The sequence below is a fragment of the Tachyglossus aculeatus genome, chromosome 10 (assembly GCF_015852505.1).
Source record: "Tachyglossus aculeatus isolate mTacAcu1 chromosome 10, mTacAcu1.pri, whole genome shotgun sequence".
Taxonomy (NCBI): domain Eukaryota; kingdom Metazoa; phylum Chordata; class Mammalia; order Monotremata; family Tachyglossidae; genus Tachyglossus; species Tachyglossus aculeatus.
This window is the reverse complement of record NC_052075.1, coordinates 16674964-16690715: the sequence shown is the minus strand read 5'-3', so window position 1 is coordinate 16690715 and position 15752 is coordinate 16674964. Positions and strand designations below refer to the sequence as shown.

The 15752-nt window shown below is 46.0% G+C and overlaps 1 protein-coding gene and 1 non-coding gene across 2 annotated transcripts in view; one reads left to right on the top strand and one right to left on the bottom strand.

The window, feature by feature from the left end:
- Positions 1–12658, top strand: part of RELL1 (RELT like 1) — a 70210-nt gene extending 57552 nt beyond the window's left edge. Inside the window, exon 7 of the mRNA XM_038752856.1 lies at positions 10188–12658. The gene's annotated coding sequence lies outside the window, so the exon portion shown is untranslated. The remainder of the gene's footprint in view (positions 1–10187) is intronic.
- Positions 3217–3354, bottom strand: LOC119933843. The gene has a single exon (XR_005452712.1). It is a non-coding gene; the product is annotated as a small nucleolar RNA SNORA7 (small nucleolar RNA).
- Positions 12659–15752: the final 3094 nt, after the last annotated feature.

Below are 15752 nucleotides of genomic sequence, written 5' to 3'. Positions count from 1 at the left end.
CCCGGGACAAGCCGGAACCTAGAATACCAAGGCCAAGTCTAGGCACCTCCTAACCAAAAAGATGGAAATTTCGGCCTGTTTAGGCAAGACCAACGAGCGCGCATTCACTTTTCGTCACATCCGAGTGGCTCGGTGGATGCAGTAACTGAAATCTTCTCTGGTGGAAGACTGGAAAGTTCTACTTCAGACAAGAAAACTGCAAGGCCTAGTGGAGGACCATGGGGCTGGGGGTCAGAGGACTTTCTGCCTTTTGTCTGCTCTGTGACTTTGGGCAAGTCACTTTCCTTCTCTGTGCTTGTTTCCTAATATGTGAAATAGGAGTAATGTACATGTTCTCCCTTCCTCTCAGACTATGAGCCCTGTGTAAGTCAGGGACTTTGATTATTTTGTATCTCTCCCAGAGCTTAGCACAGTGCTTGGTCAAAGTTAAATGTCCAATAAGTGCTGCTGCTGTTATTATTATTACTACAACAAGGAGATAGTTTGAGGAATCCAGAGAAAGGTCTAAGGATCTAAAAAGGTTTGGATATGTCAGAGTCTAAGACGTTCCAGGAGAGAATACTGGGTACATAGTTTGTTTTTTTTAATTGCATTTATTAAGCTCTTACTATGTGCAAAGCACTGTTCTAAGCGCTGGTTCAGCAGTTACTTTGCAGTCTGAAAAATGAATGAACCTCTAGCATATAGTAGTAATAGTCAAAATGATAATAATTGTTGTATTTAAGTGCATACTTTGTACCAAACACCGACAGTCCCTGTCCCAGGTGGAGCTCACAGTCTGTCAGGGGGAGAACAGGCATTAAATTCCCATTTTACAGATGAAGAAGGAACCGAGGCACAGAGAAGTTAAGTAGCTTGCCCAAGGTCACAGAGCAGGTAAATGGCAGATCCGGAATTGGAACCCAACTCCTCTACCAGACCACTGCTCTTTCCACTGGGCTACACTGCTGCCACCTTTCTACTTGTTCTGTTTTGAAATTAAACAGGAACTGCCTTAGCTGGCATGTGCATTTTTCATGCTGCATTGGAAAATACATATCAGTGTTAACAGGAACCAGTCATACCCATCAACTTTCCATTCAACTCCATCCACATTCAACTGGAGGCCAGAGTAGCTGGTAATTAATCAGCGGCATTTATTGAGGACTTAACTGGGATTAGGGTCCTGGAGTGAGGAGTCTTTTTAAGTCTCTCCAAAAGTTAGTCACTGCATTGTAGCGATGCTAAGCCCCACAGCCAGGCCCTTGGGGGTCATGGGATGAAGAGTTTGAAAGGAATCTGGACTGACTCTCTGCCCAAACCTTTCTGAAAATAATCCCAAACATTTGGTTTGGTTTACTTAGCCTGTTTCTTAAGTAGTGTCACTGCAGCTTTCCACAGTTTACACAAAGTCTGGGGGGGAACCCCTCGATGACCAGAGTGGACGGGCACCCTTGGGTGTATAGAGTTGGGATGTGAAATGAGCCCCCTCCGCCCCCTCCTCCCCCTGGGGCTGGCCTAAGCCTCTGTTTAGCATGATTTTGGATCTTTTCAGTTTCCTCATTGCAGGAGGTGGGGCTGGGACAACTGGAATTTTCTCTTTTTTGGCCCTCTCACATGGCTGCCAGAAGAGGATTCCATCAGCCGTCCTTGGATTGTTCTCCCCCTAATCATGGGGAGGAAACCGAACCAGGATTTGCTATTTCTGTGCTCGGTGTTTTCCGCCAAAAATCCCCAACAGGGGAACAGGGCATCGAGGTAACCAGCTTGTTTCGCTAACTGGCCAACCTGCAAAATTCACACTGCCTCCAGTGCTCCAGATCAGGCTGGGGAGGGAGACAAGTTTAGTTCAAAGTTGTGGTTGGGCGTGTTCGGCCCGCCCGAGGAATGAGCGTTACTGCTTAGCTGAGACTCTGGTGGTTGAGTGGTGGAAAATATTTGTGCAAAAAGGTTGATCCCCAGTCGTTCTGAAAGTTCATTCCTGTGCTTGTATTGGTCCCATTGGCGCTAAAAGCAGATTATCGGTCTCAGTTTGGAGTTGAAAATCTAGATGGAAGAAAACTGGGAGTCTGACCTTTCTGTTTCTTTAAGATTCGGCATGCTGCCAGTGCCTCAAGCATCCATGGCAGCGTGGCTTGAGAGTTGAGAAGCAGCGTGGCTCAGTGGGAAAAGCCCAGGTTTGGGAGTCAGAGGTCATGGGTTCTAATCCCGGCTCCGCCACTTGTCAGCGGTGTGACTTTGGGCAAGTCACTTAACTTCTCTGTGCCTCAGTTTCCTCATCTGTAAAATGGGGATTAAGACTGTGAGCCCCATGTGGGACAACCTTGATTACCTTGTATCCCCCCCAGCGCTTAGAACAATGCTTGACACATAGTAAGTGTTTAACAAATACTAACATTATTATTATTATCCATGGTAGAGTCAGAGGTTCTGCTGATCACTGCCCAGGAGGGAGAAGTATGGGGAAATTTGTTTGTCAGCATGGTTTCCATGGGCTGGGCGAGTCTCTTCCTGTTTTTTTTTTCTTTTTATTGGCACTCCCGTACACAATCTACGTTTTGCTAATGTTCCCTATCATCGGAAGTACATCCTCAAGGAAAGTGAATGAGCATATGTGTGTGTGTGTGTGTAAGAAAGTCTGTATGAGTGTGCCTGTGCGAATTGTCTCCTAAGAAAATCTGTGTCCGTACATGTGCGTGTTTGTGACATGTCCTCTGGGAAAGTCCGTGTGTGTATGTGAGAGAGAGACCCAGACAGACAGACAGACAGACCAATGCCAGTGTCCAAGAGTGGCTGGCTGGGTGTTGTGAGCTTCCTGTCCATCACTTGGTTAAATCCCCTTTCCGAGCACGAGGGAAAAAATTCCTGAGCCATGGCCCGGGTTCAGCCCGTTGGGCGTAGGCTGCGTCTTCTGCTGCAGGGCTGAGACACAGTTGCCTGCTGCTCCCTGCTGGTTCCCTGACATAGCCCAGCTCCTGCCGTCCTACTGACATTTCCAGTTCCATTTTTTGAGCTGAACTGTCTTATCTTGTCTTACGCTGGCGAGTCGTCTCCGACCCATAGCGACACCATGGACACATCTCTCCCGGAACGCCCCAACTCCACCTGCAGTCATTCCGGTAGTGGATCCATAGAATTTTCTTGGTAAAAAATACAGAAGTGGTTTACCGTTGCCTCCTTCTGTGCAGTCAACTTGTCTCCTCCCAAGCCGCTGCGGCCCAGCACAAGGGAGTTTTGACTTGTAGCAGGTTGCCTTCCACTCACTAGCCACTGCCCGAGGTAGGAATGGAATGGGTATGCCTCCGCTTGACTCTTCCTCCTGTAGTCGAGACTGGTAGAGTGTCAGAAACTCTCCAGGTGCGACCCTGAGAGGACAGAACTGAACCGGATCACCGTCAAATCGACCCTGCACCTCTGTAACCCCTTTTTTTTTAAAAAAAAATACGTGTTTGCTAAGCACTTACTACGCGTCAAGCATTGTTCTAAGTGTTGGGATACATGCAGGTTAGATTGGACACAGTCCCTGTCCAACATGAGGCTCACAGTCTAAGTAGGAGGGAGAGTAGTATTGAATTCCCATTTTACAGTTGAGGGAACCGAGGCACAGAAAATTGACTTCCCCAAGGTCACACTGCAAGCAATTGGCAGAGAGGGGATTATAGCCCAGTTTCAGGGATTCCCAGACCCGTGCTTGTTCCACTGGGCCATACTGCTTCCTACGTGCCCTCATCCCAGCCACAAGGCCTGCTCCTGTTCACATCTCAGCTTTGTCCAGTAAGAAAATCGATCCTTACGAGAATGATGGTCACCTCATCCTTCTTCTTCTCAGCACTTATGTATGCATCTTTACATCTGTTTCTTCCTCTTCTTTTTTTTATTCCAATGGTACTTGTTAAGTACATATTATGTGCCTGGCACTGTAGTAAGTGTTGGGGTAAACACAAGATTATCAGGTTGGACACAGTCCCTGTCCCACATAGGGTTCAGTCTTACTCCCTATTTTTCAGAAGCAGGAACTGAGGCACAGAGAAGTGAAGTGGCTTGCCCTGTGTTACACCGCAGACAATAATAATAATGGTATTTGTTAAGCATTTATTATGTGCCAAGGGCTGTTCTAAGACAAGTGAATGAGCTGGGTTTAGAACCCAGATCCTCTGACTCTCAAGCCTGTGCTCTTTCCACTAAGCTACGCTGCTTCTTTCTCTGTAGTTGACTTAAGTCTGCGTCCTCCCCTGGTTGGTAAGCTCCTTGAGGGCAGGGATCTTGTCTACTCACCCTGTTGTACTCTTCCCCTTCCTTCCTCTCCCCCTTGTCCCCCTCTCCATCCCCCCCATCTTACCGCCTTCCCTTCCCCACAGCACCTGTATATATGTATATATGTTTGTACGTATTTATTACTCTATTTATTTATTTTACTTGTACATATCTATTCTATTTATTTTATTTTGTTAGTATGCTTGGTTTTGTTCTCCGTCTCCCCCTTTTAGACTGTGAGCCCACTGTTGGGTAGGGACTGTCTCTATATGTTGCCAACTTGTACTTCCCAAGCGCTTAGTACAGTGTTCTGCGCACAGTAAGCGCTCAATAAATACGATTGGTTGATTGATTCCAAACATGTAGTACAGTACGCTGCCCAGAGTAGCCGCTCAGCAAATGTTTTTGATGGTTGACTGATTGAGGTGCGGGACTGAAGCAGGGAAAGGTGGTGGTGCTTTAACTGTTTACCATTCAGGTAAGGCTGGGCATTGCGTAGGGCGAGGGATTTCACACCGAGGCAGCATTAGTGGCATTGTGGGGGGAGTAGCTCCGGCTCAGCCTGCATCCCGGGGTGTCGGAGGGGCCGCCGAGGGCCTGTCTGCCCAAATGAGCGGGGGAAGCAGGTGTGCTGGGCAGCTATGGCCTCAGGCCTCACGGAGCCATGCCAACTCGCCCGGGAGCCGTCGGCTTGAATTTGGGCCTCGAGCAGGCACTGGCCCACATTAAGACAGAGTCTGCCGCTGAGCATGAGCACACTAGTGGAGGGGGGAGCAACCCGGCCCCTGTCCAGGAGGCTTGGCTCAGTGCCAGATTTACCAGCGGTTTCGACTTAGTTATCGCGTCACCAGAATTTTCCGGCGGACATCCGTCCTGGGAAACAATGCCTGGAGTGGGCAACCCGCTAGGATCCCCTAAAAATCAGGGAGAACTTCCTGTGAGTCGCATGTTTGTGGGAGGTGGGATCAGACTCTAAGCTAGGAATGGATCTGTACATTTTTCCCAGTGACCTACAACCAGTAAGCACTTAGTAAGCGCTTACTGTGTGCAGAGCACTGTACTAAGCACTTGGAAAGTACGATTAGGCAACAGAGACAATCCCTACCCGACAACGGTTTTATTTATTTGTATCGATGTCTCTCTCCCCCTCCTTGATTCATTCATTCATTCTATCGTATTTATTGAGCTCTTACTTTATGCAGAGCACTGGACTAAGCACCTGGAAAGTTCAATTCAGCACCAAAGAGAGACAGTCCCTGCCCACAATGGGCTCACAGTCTAGAAGGGGGGTGACAGATATCAAAACAAGTTAACAGGCATGATTAGTATTAATATAAATAGATAGAATTAGAGATATCTATTCACATCAGAACAAGTAAAACAGGTATTAATATAAATAAATAGAATTATAGAAATGTACATATATACACAAGCGCTGTGGGGAGGGGAAGGAGGTAGGACAGAGGGAGGGAGTAGGGGCGATAGGGAGGGAAGGAGGAGCAGAGGAAAAGGGGGGCTTAGTCTGAGAAGGCCTCCTGGAGGAGGTGAGCTCTCAGTTGGGCTTTAAAGGGGGGAAGAGAGCTCGTTTGGCAGATGTGAGGAGGACGCGGAACAGGCGAGAACGAGGCCCAGTGAGGAGGTTAGCGGCGGCAGAGGAGCAGAGGGTGCGGGTTGGAGAAGGAGAGGAGGGAGGTGAGGGAGGAGGGGGTGAGGTGAGGTGGCAGTGGTAATCACTTGAAGTGTTCTTGTGGTTATTATGGATGTTGTTGTGATTATAATCATTTTTATTATGATTACTGTGTACGTATCTGTAATTTTATTTATAATAATAATGGTAATGATGGTATTTGTTAAGTGCTTACCATGTCCCAGGCACTGTCCCAAGCGCTAGGGTAGATACAAGCAAATCGAGTTGGACAAAGTCCCTGTCCCATGTGGGGCTCACAGTCTCAATCCCCACTCCACAGATGAGGCGACTGAGGCACAGAGAAGTGCAGTGATCTGCCCAAGATCACACAGCATCCCTTTGCTCTTCCCGGACGGACAGACAGATGGACACCCGGACGGATGGACATTAGGACAGACGGACCTTAGGACAGATGGATGGGCATTAAGATGGATGGACAGACAGACGGGCGGATGGACATTAGGACAGACGGACAGACGGACGGATGGACGGACATTAAGACGGATGGACAGATGGACGGACATTAGGACAGATGGATGGACAGACGGATGCATGGACAGATAGACTGACATACGTTGAAATACAGATATAGAAAACAAAGAAGAAGAAGCCAACTTCGTCACTACAAAGACAGTGTAGCATCCAGCTCATACCAAAAGGAAAGTCTATAATCCGTTGACCTCATTTCAATTCAATTTTCTAAATGTCTTTGAGATCTAGATAACCTACAGAAGGCTATTCCAGGTCCCGAAGCAGTTAGTTTCATCGGCATAATATGTGAACCATACCCAACACACAGTAGCAGACGGCACTATTGAGTACGTGGTCCTGGAATGTAAAATTAGAGAATGTAGAAAATGTAGAGAAGCAGTGTGGCTCAATGGAAAGAGCACGGGCTTGGGAGTCAGAGGTCATGGGTTCTAATCCTGGCTCCTCCAATTGTCAGCTATGTGACTTTGGGCAAGTCACTTAACATCTCTATGCCTCAGTTACCTCACCTGTAAAATGGTGATGAAGACTGTGAGCCCCACGTGGGACAATCTGATCACCTTGTATCCTCCCCAGCGCTTAGAACAGTGCTTTGCACATAGTAAGTGCTTAATAAATGCCATCATTATTTATTATTATTATTAAAATGCCCCATCATCTAAATTACAAAAAAAGAGGTTTGGCGATTCAGTTTAAATTTCCCAGGGCAAATGAAATTAGGAAGGCGAGTGTTAGAAGAGGGGAGGGACTGCTTCTCAGGAGAATAAAGTTCGTTCAAAGCCTCCCCAAAATCTCTCAGCAATTTGGTAAGGCATATTAATTATTAATTTATTGAACCCCACCTAGATAATTAGAAAGAACTAATTGAGGTATAAAAGGAAAGACAGAGAGAGGAGATCTTGAAGCTGTTGAAAGATCTTGAAACCACTTTTCCTCCTTGTTGAAGGATGCAAAGTACAGAATGTGGTTTCAAGATCTACAATATGCAGATAGAATGGACCAGTATCCTCTGGAAAAAGTAGGAGGAGAAACCCCATTGAGTAGTAAGGGACCATGGATTTCTAGGAATAAGTGATTCTGATGTGATTTTAGTTTTGCCTGTTAAGAATTTTTTTCTGCTTTGATGTTTTTTATTATCCTTGTTCAACTAAATAATGATAATAATAATAATGGCATTTATTAAGTGCTTATTATGTACAAAGCACTGTTCTAAGCGCTGGGGAGGTTACAAGGTGATCAGATTGTCCCTCGTGGGGCTCACAGTCTTAATCCCCATTTTACAGATGAGGGAACTGAGGCACAGAGAAGTTAAGTGACTTGCCCGAAGTCACACAGCTGACAATTGGTGGAGTCTGGATTTGAACCCATGACCTCTGACTCCAAAGCCCGTGCTCTTTCCACTGAGCCACGCTGCTTCTCTACAGCAGACTAAAAGCTTTTAAAGCCAAAATCCAGGTCATCTGCTTGATTGATGGGGAGGAGAGCAAGACCTGAGGTTCGGGGGACACGTTAAAAGGAGTCTCTGAGGGAGGTCTCCATCCCCTGCATAAGGGAAAAAAATCTCAAGAAATTTAGAACCACTCAACTTACATGTTCAACCAGTCCGTCCACAAAAATGGGTAAAAATCTAACGTTTGAGCCTTAGACTTAAGGAAGAATGACAAAAACTTTTATGTACAGCTGATAAAATGTGTAATAGCGCAACAACCTGTAGAGTTTTCACACATTCATTCATTCATTCATTCAATCGTATTTATTGAGCGCTTACTGTGTGCAGAGCACTGTACTAAGCGCTTGGGAAGTACTAGTCGGCAACATATAGGGATGTTCCCTACCCAACAACGGGATGTGTGAGGGACTGCCATTCAGATGTTGGCTTTTTCAGCTGCACACCCTGAAAAATCTCACCATCGGTAGGATCATCTGCAAACAACGTAGGTCTTTACTTTTCTTGGTTGTAATTGGAGCACCCTCTAAATTCCAGGTAATACTTTCACAGAGTGAGATAAAGTTTATATTTTTTTAATGATATCACTTTTTATAATAGGAAACACACTACTAATGAATTCTCTTGGATTCAACACACCTAGTTTTGAGGGGTTTTACCAGACATTTCCCTTTACTGCTGCTCTGTGCTCTAGTTTGGCAAATAATTATTACAGAGCATTCAGTAGTAAAATAGATTTGTCTCTATTTGAGGATGTTGCAAGTACCACTGGGAAAATATGTCATTGTCACCTTTGTTTCTACATCAGGTAGGTATGAAGACACTAAAATATTTATCACTTAAAGTAAATGCTCCCCTGCAATGTGCTAGGAGACGAGGGAATCGAGATTTAGTGTGATTCTGAAAGCCAATAATTCAAAGCATAATATGATAACATCAAGTGATGGCCCAGAAGTATATTTGTCACAACACTTAGATGGGGAAAGCATTGGGACCATCTCTATATGTTGCCGATTTGTACTTCCCAAGCACTTAGTACAGTGCTCTGCACACAGTAAGCACTCAATAAATATGATTGAATGAATTGAATGAACTGGTAGTTCTAGAGGCGCACACACACAAGAAATTGTAAACTCCATGAGAATAGAGATCATACTCTCCCAAGTGCACACAGTAAGCATTCAACATAAAGTAGTTGTCAATAAATACCTTAAATCAATCAATCGTATTTATTGAATGCTTACTGGGTGCAGAACACTGCTAATCGCTCGAGAGAGTATGATATAACAATATAATGCAATTGGTAGACATGTCCCCTGCCCACAAGAATTATGGAATTCCTACAACACGTAGTCTATGCCCAGTTAAGGCCTGTGTTAGATCACAAGGTAATCAGATCAGACCCATGAACTCGCTGACATTTGAATTTAGGTATTTAAAGCAATTTGAAATTCAGAATCAAAAGTGATTAATTTGGAAAACTATGCTGATGATGATCAAAATGTCCCCACAGGATTAAAAGTTTCTTTTTCTGCAAGGATGATAAGGAACAAATTAGATGTTTCACCAAAGTGGTATGGCAAATTGCAGAGCACCTACTAGTACTCATTTCTTTTGAAATTATTCAGGGCTGTAATTTTCACTTCATTGGTAAAGACTAATACATTGTTACCTCATTGCGTTAGTCTTCTCGTGAGTATTCTCATTCAAAGGAATTTTCTAGGTGTAGTTTTCCCCTCCACAGTACTATTGCTATTACTTCTACTACTCTCCCTATATACTGTAAGCTCGTTGTGGGCAGGGAACATGTCTACCAACTCTGTTATTATTGAACTCTCCCAAGCGTTTACTACAGTGCTCTGCACATAGTAAATATTCAATAAATACCATTGTTTGATACCAACTTCCACTCATATCCATATGTAGCCTTCCGATAACAAGCCAATGTGGCCCGCCACTTTGGCTTCCCCAAGATTGTTTAGAAGCCATGGTACTTCCCAAGCGCTTAGTACAGTGCTCTGCACACAGTAAGCGCTCAATAAATACGATTGAATGAATGAATGAATGAATAAGACCTTGGGTCAGGCAGCTTTGGGTTATATGGAATACCGCCAAGTGACTTTTCTTTAAAAAATGCTCAGCGTTAAGTCTAAATAGTGGCCTGATGGAAATGTCATTAGTAAATAGAAGCAGCATGGCCTTGTGGATAAACCTCAAGCTGTGTCTACCCCAGTGCTCAGTACAGTGGCTGGCACATAGTAGGTACTTAACAGCAAAATACCATTAAAAAAATGGGTCAAGAGTCAGCAATATCTTGTGTTTTTCTTTCAGGAGGACTCCTTGTTTGGAGAAGTTGGAGAGACTGAAAACCGGGAGATCGGCAATCCTGCAGTGCAAATAACTCTGGGATATTTTCATACATCTTGGATACTCTTTTTAGGAGGGGAGTTTCTTCTGGAGAAAGGTCAAGGACGGAGTGTGTGTCTGATGGTGGCAGGATGGTTTGTGAGCCCTGAGGCTTTTCTGGACCAATGCCCAGCGGTGGAAAGCTTCTCGTTTTTAGGAAAAACCAAGGTCAGGCACACTTGACCCAATGTCATCTCCATCCTGGCGAAGGTACGCGAGTTACACAATGGTGGCAATATACGCGATGGAAAAAAAGTGCAGTTTCACCATTTGCTTGTGTGTGTGTTTGTGTGAGTGAGTGTGTGTGTGTCGGTGGGTGGGTGGGTGTCCATCTGCCTTGTCCACCCATCCCTCTTGGCTGTCTTTGGTAATGATCCCCTACTTTCAAGCTAGTGTAGAATGATACCATTCAGTGATGTCAGCAGCTCCTTAGCCTATTGTCTTAACCATGTGGTTCGGTCATAGAAGATGGGGCGTTTCATCCTGCCAGTGCCCATTTTTCTCCTTGCAGACTTTCTCCTGTGGTCAGGATTCAGGATGTCACCTACCCTCAGCGTTGTCTAGAAATTAGTCCCAGAGAGCATTTGGGTGCCAGACCCCAACCACAGCAAGAAGTGTCCCCTGGGCTAGGTAGGGGGAAACTGGCATCCCCTCCTGGCCTTTGGACTTGTGCAGTATAGTCTTGGGCCCCGCAAGGTCTTAGCCCACAGTGGGCATCTGCCCCATAGGCGTGTGAGAGCCCTTAGGAAGAGACAGCCTTTCCGCTTCTGGAGAGCATGGCCCAGAATTTCTCCATGTGACTACACGTGACCACAAAGACCTGCCCCAAGCTCCTGCCCCCTCTCCTGAGACCACCTGCTCTGATGGGGCAGAGTTGGGCCAGTCACATTACTTCCCTCCCATCCTGCCATCCAAGAAGCCTTGTCCTTCCCAGACAGGATAGGCCCGGGAAGCAGCATTGGGAAGGGGACTACGGGTGATTTTTGTAGCCATTCCCAAGGCAGCTACCTGAAGGAACCAAAAGTGGGGCAAGGGTGGTAAAATTGGGACATCCAAGAGTGTTTAGCCAGAACAAGGCTGGAATGAAGGTTTCGCTCTCTAAGATGGTCACCCCAGTGAACTGTGTCAGTTTTCAGCCACATAGCATGGATGTGTTGGGAAGAGGACTCTAGGGGAGTGAGGGAATTCCTTTTCGGTAGGCTGATGCTTGGGAGAGGGGCAAGTCGCATAGAGTTAACCAAGAACAGCCAACTCAACAGTTGGGGGAGGGTCGGCTCGGCCTGCTTGGCCTGTCTGGGGACTGAGACTGTGGATGATGTTGTAGCTGCTTTAGCTTTTTGGGCTCCTGGACTCAGCAACTCCCACGGCAGCGTTGTATGTGACTCCTGCAGGGATGACACCATCCTTGTTTCTGAGAAAGAAAGATCGCAAGCAAGGCCACCCCCAACCCATCCAAGGGCTATTCCACTTCGGGTGTCCTGCAGATACGATTATTGTCCTCAAGACCCTGCAAAATTGAGATCTTTCTGCCCCTGGAAGCGGTGGGGCAGGGTTGGAAGACACAATGTGGTCTCTTCTTAAATTGTTCCTCATAAGAAATCCTACAGGGTGTGTGTGTGTGTGTGTGTGCGTGTATGGGTGGGTGTGTACATATGTACCTGCCAATGGGCAGGAAATAAACTTCCCAGAATTCCAGGGATCTGGGATTCAAGGAGTATTTTTGTTTGCTCATTGTAAATATCTTTTGGGGTTGGGGGGAGTCTTTGATAGTTCCTTCAAAACAAGGCCTAGATTGAAAAGTCTTTGTTTTGTTAAACCCACAAGCAGCAGGTGTTTTCTTAATGCTTTTTAAAATATCACGCCCTTGGTTCCCAGAGGGGTAAGTATAAGCTGTTCAACATCTAACGACTTTAATACCCATAGTTTATTCTGGATGGAGTGCTTTTTTCGGTCCTAAGTGGGGCAGGAGGGTCTGAAATATTTTGAGGTTCATTTAAATATTAAAGCCATTTTTTACACTCAATTTAAGATCTGTATTTACCCAGCCTGCCGCATTTTAAATATGCCCGAAGGGAAGCACCTGTTCCTTTGGCAGGAGGAATTTTATTGGTCTGTAGCATTGGGCCAGCAGACATTTTTCACTGTGCTCAAAACTACAGTTTACAACAACTCAGGAGTTTCTGCCTGCCCGGAGGGATTGGAAACCCTCATAAAGCCTATCATGAAATAACACTATAATCTGATCGCTGGATAGAAGTGAGTCAGATCCCATCAGGTGTCAAATTGGTAAAGGTGATTTTTCTTATTTTGCTTGTCAGATATATTTTTAACTTTGTGGTTTGTACTTGAAGACTTTTGTACTACCAAAGCAAAGCTAAAATAGATAATTAAATTCCTTTGGTGATGTGTGGCTTTTTTTAAAAACTTATGTTACTTGATTTTTACTTTAAGCCTCAAGCTGTTCGAGAATGAATTTTCAGTTTTCCTGGGTTTGGATAGATTCATAATAATATCTTGAATTCAATTAGCGCCTCCCCTTTAGTTAACCTCACAACATCACTGTGAGATAGGGAAGGGAAAGTATTATTATCCCTATTATATAGGTGAGTAAACTGAGGCCCAAGTGGGCCTGATGTCACTCAGCAGGGTGGTGACCAAAGCTGGATTAGAACCCAAGTCTTCTTATGGATAAGCACAAGAGAGAAAGGGAGGCTAGAAGGCTTTGGATAGGTTCAAAGACAATGGGTCTTTTTCCTCTCCTCCTTTTTCCTCTCCTTTTTCCTTTCCTCCCCTTTTTCTCCTCCCCTTTCCTTTGCTCCCCTTTTCCCTCTCCTCCTCCCCATCCCCCCCGCCCTACCTCCTTCCCCTCCTTACAGCACCTGTATATATGTTTGCACAGATTTATTACTCTATTTTACTTGTACATATTTACTATTCTATTTATTTTGTTAATAATGTGCATTTAGCTTTAATTCTATTTGTTCTGACGACTTGACACCTGTCCACATGTTTTATTTTGTTGTCTGTCTCCCCCTTCTAGACTGTGAGCCCACTGTTGGGTAGGGACCGTCTCTATATGTTGCCAACTTGTACTTCCCAAGGGCTTAGTCCAGTGCTCTGCACACAGTAAGCGCTCAATAAATACGATTGAATGAATGAATGAATTTTCGATGATCTTTCATTAGGGGGAAAAGTTTTATGGATGAAGAAGGGAAAGTTAGGGAGGTTGGATGTTCCACCCTTAAGCAGGAAGAAAGACCCGGATTCATTCATTCATTCAGTCGTATTTATTGAGCGCTGTGTGCAGAGCACTGTATTAAGCGCTTGGAAAGTACAGTTTGGCAATAGATAGAGACAATCCCTACCCAACAGTGGGCTCACGGTCTTGAAGGGGGTGACAGTCAACAAAACAAGTAGACAGGCATTCTATTTATTTTATTTTGTTAGTATGTCTGGTTTTGTTCTCTGTCTCCCCCTTTTAGACTGTGAGCCCACTGTTGGGCAGGGACTGTCTCTATATGTTGCCAATTTGTACTTCCCAAGTGCTTAGTACAGTGCTCTGCACACAGTAAGCGCTCAATAAATACGATTGATGATGATGATGATGATCAAAATAGATAAACAGAATTATAGATATATGTTCATCATTAATAAAATAAATAGAATAATAAATATGCACAACTATACAAAAGTGCTGTGGGTTGGGGAGGGGGGTAGAGCAGAGGGAGGGAGTAGGGGTGATGGGGAGGGGAAGAGGAGCAGAGGAAAAGGGGGGCTCAGTCTGGGAAGGCCTCCTGGAGGGGGTGAGCTCTCAGTAGGGCTTTGAAGGGGGGAAGAGAGCTAGTTTGGCAGGTGTGAGGATGGAGAGCATTCCAGGCCAGAGGTAGGATGTGGGCCAGGGGTCGACGGCGGGACAGGCGAGAATGAGCAACCAGCATCCGGCTCTTCGAACCATGAGCACAGAGGTGTTTCTGGTGGGGTTGGACGTTGTCTCTGGGGGGGTCCGGGTGGTGTACTCTAGGTGGTGTTTCTGTGGTCCAGACATTGTCTGTGGGGTTTGCTCTGTGTCGCAGGGGTCTGTGTGGTCTACGCAGTGTCTCGGGGTCCTGGCTGTCTTTCTGCAGTCCGGCTGTTATCTCTGGATCCTGGGTGGTGTCTCTGGGCGTCCGGGTAGTGTGTCTGTGGTCGGGCGGTGTCTCTGGAGATCTGAGTGATGTCTCTGGGGATCTGGGCATTGACTCAGTGGAATGAGGGTTCCGAGGAAAGAAAAGTCTGGCTGAACAGTCTGTTTCCCACGAAGTTCTACATTCTAAGTTGTGGCTGATTAACAAGTCAAAATGGAAGCGGAGTTCCTTTGTTCCTTTCCATTTCCTCTCCCTCGGTCTCCCTAAAGGGTTGGCGGGGCTTGTGTCAGTTACACCAATTCTCTGCCCCTTATCTGTCCCTCAAAAGGCGGTCACCCCCAAGCCGCCCTTCGTGGGACCTCGGGTGTCCCGCTTACCTATGAGAGTCTAGGCAGGTCAGGGAACCTGGGGCTCTTGTTCCAGTCTTTCCATACTGGATCTGGGACATTTTTGTTTGTCCACTCCTGGGCTGGGGACTTGATTGTCCCTCCCCTGCCCCCTCCATAGTGCTCTACTGGACAATGCTGTGCCCCGAGGTCACCCCGCCGTGATCCCACATTTTACCCATCACCGAATCCCAGAAGGTCAAGGGTTCTAATCCCTGCTCTGCCACTTGTCTGCTGTGTGGCTTTGGGCAAGCCACTTTACTTCTCTCTGCCTCAGTTACCTCATCTGTAAAATTCATTCAATTGTATTTACTGAGCTCTGTGTGCAGAGCACTGTACTAAGCACTTGGAAAGTAAAATGGGGGTGAAGACTGTGGGCCCTGTGTGTGACAGGGACTGTGTCCAACTCGATTTGCTGCAGCGTGGCTCAGTGGATAGAGCACGGGCTTTGGAGTCAGAGGTCCTAGGTTCAAATTCCGGCTCCGCCAACTGTCAGCTGTGTGACTTTGGGCAAGTCACTTAACTTCTCTGTGCCTCAGTTACCTCATCTATAAAATGGGGATTAAAACTGTGAGCCCCCCGTGGGACAACCTGATCGCCTTGTAACCTCCCCAGAGCTTAGAACAGTGCTTTGCAAATGGTGAGCACTTAACAACTACCATCATTATTAGTATTAGTAGTACAGTGCCTGGCACATAGTCAGTGCTTAATAAATGCCATAATTATTAAGTATTATTATTATTCCAATCAGAGCCTTGCAGGTTGGAGTGGGTGAGCAGTCAGTGGGTGCTGGTTGGAGCAGGTGGGCAGTCTGGGGGTGAGGATTGGGTGTGGGTACTGTGTGAAATGGGTGGACAGTCAATGGGTGAATATTGGGTGTATGTGTGATGAGTGGACAGTCGTCGGGTGTGGGTATAATGGGTGGGCAGTGCGTGCAGGTGAAGCTCAGGTACAGGGTGGCCAGTCTGATGTATGTTTTG